The sequence below is a fragment of the Triticum dicoccoides genome, chromosome 6B (genome assembly GCF_002162155.2).
Source record: "Triticum dicoccoides isolate Atlit2015 ecotype Zavitan chromosome 6B, WEW_v2.0, whole genome shotgun sequence".
NCBI classification, from domain to species: Eukaryota; Viridiplantae; Streptophyta; class Magnoliopsida; order Poales; family Poaceae; genus Triticum; species Triticum dicoccoides.
In genome coordinates, this window is record NC_041391.1 from 691,522,684 (window position 1) to 691,526,799 (window position 4,116).

General features: G+C 36.3%; 1 long non-coding RNA gene across 1 annotated transcript; it reads left to right on the forward strand.

Moving 5' to 3' along the window:
- The first annotated feature begins 334 nt into the window (after positions 1 to 334).
- LOC119326687 lies at positions 335 to 873 on the forward strand. The gene is made up of 2 exons (XR_005158114.1): positions 335 to 446; positions 545 to 873. It is a non-coding gene; the product is annotated as an uncharacterized LOC119326687 (long non-coding RNA).
- The last annotated feature ends 3,243 nt before the right edge of the window (positions 874 to 4,116 follow it).

Consider the following 4,116-nt stretch of genomic DNA (forward strand, 5'->3'; position numbering starts at 1 on the left):
ATTACATGTACACATCGATATAAAGTTAAAGAATTAAATAAGGAATATTTTATTCAATATGTACAATAAATTATGTGCATTTCCATGTATATGATCACTGATGGTTTGGAATGCTCATCCATGATCAAAATAAATATAATATACATGTGTATATCTTCACTTGCTGAATATTAATTTTGTACATCTCAATAATCAATTCAATATAACATATTAATATTATATATATAGTAATTGACTTGGTGGCTATTAATTTGGGAAATCTCACCAAATCTCTAGTTTAATGTGATAAATCCACTATAAAAAGACTTGCCCATTTCTTATGTTTTCGTCAAAACTTACATATCACACCAAGATCAACAACTCGCTCCTTCAGCACAAACGACCAGTTGAAATGAGGAATACCCATGTGTTGCTTATGTCCTTGGTCTTACTCCTGCTAGCATCAGGTAGTCATTTGTCCATGTAATACATCTGTGCTTAATCTCTCTCACCAAATAATGGTCATGTTGTGATCGTTCTTTTTCTTCATCATGGAATTTTGCAGATGTGGTAGTGGAGGCATCAAGATATTCTAGCATTAAAGAATTCGTATGTGTGGAGAAAATTTTCCCACCTCGAACATGTGATACCAATGCTTGCGAAGAGTCATGCTACAAACGTACAAGGCAATACAAATCTGGCGTGTGTGTTGCTGAGGGGTGCAAGTGCAAGTTATGCATATATCAGCCTCCGGCCATCCATAATGAACAAATGGGTTCTAACTAGCTAAGATAGGATTATTTTTTGAGCAAATAATGTGGCAGAATCACAAATGGTGTAGAGGAAAGGTTTTTCACTCATATGAGCCATATGAAGAGTGATGAATTTAGCCTTGCTTCTTGAATTACATGGAATTAATAAATGGTTTATAAAATTTGAGAAGTGCTCTATAAAATGTGGGTGCTTGACTTTGCATGTGTATTTAGTTGAACTAACTAATTTTTTATGAAAAATGATATGTTTGTTTCCTTTCTGTTTTCTTCGAACTTGAACTTTTTTATAATTAAGCTTTGGACTTCAATTTCCTTGAATCTTGAGTTCATGATGCAAATTTTTAGATTTTGATGTTTTTGTAGTGTTCTCGTTTTTTTGTTTTTTGTTACTTGGTTTCCGCATCCGAACTGATTGTGTTATTATCTTCAAATTTGCATATTAATTTTCATGAACTACCCAAAAAAGTGAGTGATTCTTCAGTCCTTTTAAATGATTTTTACAAGTGTGCTCATACGAATTCTTCTAATCCTAGTCTATTTAATGTTTGTACAGCTCTGACTTTCTCCCAACTTAGAAAACCTATGTGTGTGAAATTCTCTAAACCTTCTCTGTCTTTCACACATGAATCTTGTTAGATAATAACGAGAATAAATGAGACACGGGAGACATGGATTTTTACGTGGAAACCCTTGCGGGAGAAAACCACGGATGCACGAAGGCGCAATCACTATGATGGAGGAGTATTACAAGCACGAGATGACAGACCGTCTTAGGTGCGACTACATGGGGTATATATGAGGGGAAACACATAAGAGTCCTTATAGGACAAGTAAACGAGTTGTACTCGTACGCGTCGGTACCAACGCAAAGCCCACACCGTATGTACTACGTCTAGTCCAATACGGTACTAGAATTTAGATCATAATTTAACAATCTCCACCTTGATCCAAATTCCCTCCATTAGTCGAAGAAAGTGAATAACTCCATCCAAATCAGTATAAACACCTTGTGCGTCAAAGTCCATAGGACTAATGAGAAATACCAACTAAGCATGAGAAAAGCTCAAACTTATTGATAGGAACTGGCTTTGTCATCCTATCAGCAGGATTATCATGAGTACTTATCTTGCATACCTTCAAATCACCTTCAGCAACAACATCTTGAATATAGTGATATCTGACATCAATGTGCTTTGTTCTCTCATGGTACATTAGATTCTTGGTAAGATATATAGCACTTTGACTGTCACTAAATATGGTAGGGCAAGATGAATCTCCACAAAGCTCAGAATACAAACCTTTCAACCAGATAGCTTCTTTGCAAGCCTCAGAAATAGCCATATACTCGGAATCAGTAGTGGAACAAGCCACAATAGACTGCAAAGTTGCTCTCCAACTCACAGCACAACCACCAATGGTGAAAACATAACCTGTGAGTGATCTTCTCTTATTAAAATCACCAGCAAAATCAGAATCAACAAAACCAACAAGTCCATCTCCAGTTTTTCCAAACTGTAAATAAGCATTAGAAGTACCTCGCATGTATTTGAAAATCCACTGAACTGCTTTCCAATGCTCTTTTCTAGGATTAGCCATGTATCTACCGACAACACTCAATGCATATGATAAATCCGGACGAGAACAAACCATGGCATACGTAAGTGAACCAACTACACTTGAATAGGGAACTCTAGACATGTACTCAATATCTGCATCTGACTTAGGACATAAGGCTGATGATAATTTGAAGTGTGAAGCTAACGGTGTACTCACCGGCTTGGCATTATGCATATTAAAACGATGAAGAACTTTATCAATATATCCCTTCTGACTTAGATATACTTTTTTAGACGGTCTATCTCTGGATATTTCCATGCCAAGAATTTTCTTTGCTGCACCCAAATCCTTCATATCAAATTCATTACTCAATTGCTTCTTTAGTTCATTAATCTCTGACATACTCTTTGCAGCAATAAGCATATCGTCAACATAAAGGAGCAAATAAATAGTTGAACCGTTGAGAGTTTTCAAATAAACACAACTATCATAATTAGACCTTTTGAAACCTTGAGAGAGCATAAAGGTGTAAAATCTCTTGTACCACTGTCTAGGGGATTGCTTCAATCCATAAAGAGATTTCTTTAACTTACAAACAAGCTTTTCTTTTCCAGGAATAACAAAACCTTCATGTTGTTCCATATAAATATCCTCTTTTAATTCGCCATGTAAAAATGCAGTTTTAACATCCAATTGTTCAAGCGCAAGATCATGCATGGCAACAATACTCAGTAAAGTGTGAATAGAGCTATGCTTCACAACAGGAGAAAAGACTTCGTTATAGTCAATACCTGGAATCTGGCTGTAACCTTTAGCAACTAATCTTGCTTTATATCTTGTCTCATCATTAGGAGAAACTCCTTCTTTCCTCTTGAAAACCCACTTGCAACGAATAGGTTTCTTCTCTCTAGGCAATTTTACTAAATCCCAAGTGCCATTCTTTTCAAGTGATTCCATCTCATCATGCATAGCGGTCATCCACTTATTACTATCACCAGAAATAATAGCCTCGGAATATGAAGAAGGCTCAGCATTACCTTCAATTTCTTCTACAATAGATAAAGCAAAAGAAAAAATATTGCACTCTTCAATTAACCTGTCAGGTTTATTAATACTCTGTCTAACTCTGTCAAGTGCAAGATTCCAACTGGGTGAAACAATATGCTGATTTGGAGAGGGAGTGACATGTTCATCATAAACGATGGGTTCATCATGTGCATCAACAATTTCATTACCAGATGTATCACCTGAATCAATAACATGCTCCACCTAAACAGTAGGCTGCTGAATAGTAGGTTGTTGTTCACTCTCAATAGGAACATTAGTAGATGGAACATCATGCAACATAGCAGATTCATTAAAGATAACATTTTTGCTAATAACCACCTTCTGGGTTTTAGGATTCCACAATTTAAAACCTTTAACACCAGACTTATAACAAAGAAAGATGCACTTAACAGCCCTAGGCTCCAACTTTCCATTATCAACATGAGCATAAGCAGTGCAACCAAAAACTCTCAACTATGAATAATCAGCAGGTGAACCGGACCATACCTCAATTGGAGTTTTCTTATTAAGAGCAATAGATGGTGAATGATTATTGAGATAACAAGTACTGGAAGTGGCCTCAGCCCAAAAACGCCTATGCAAACCTGCATTGGACAACATGCAACGGGCTCTGGAAATAATGGTCCTGTTCATACGCTCAGCAACACCGTTTTGTTGAGGAGTATAAGGAATGGTGTAATGTCTGACAATGCCTTCAGACTTGCAATAATTCTTAAATTGCTTAGAACAGAATTCCATA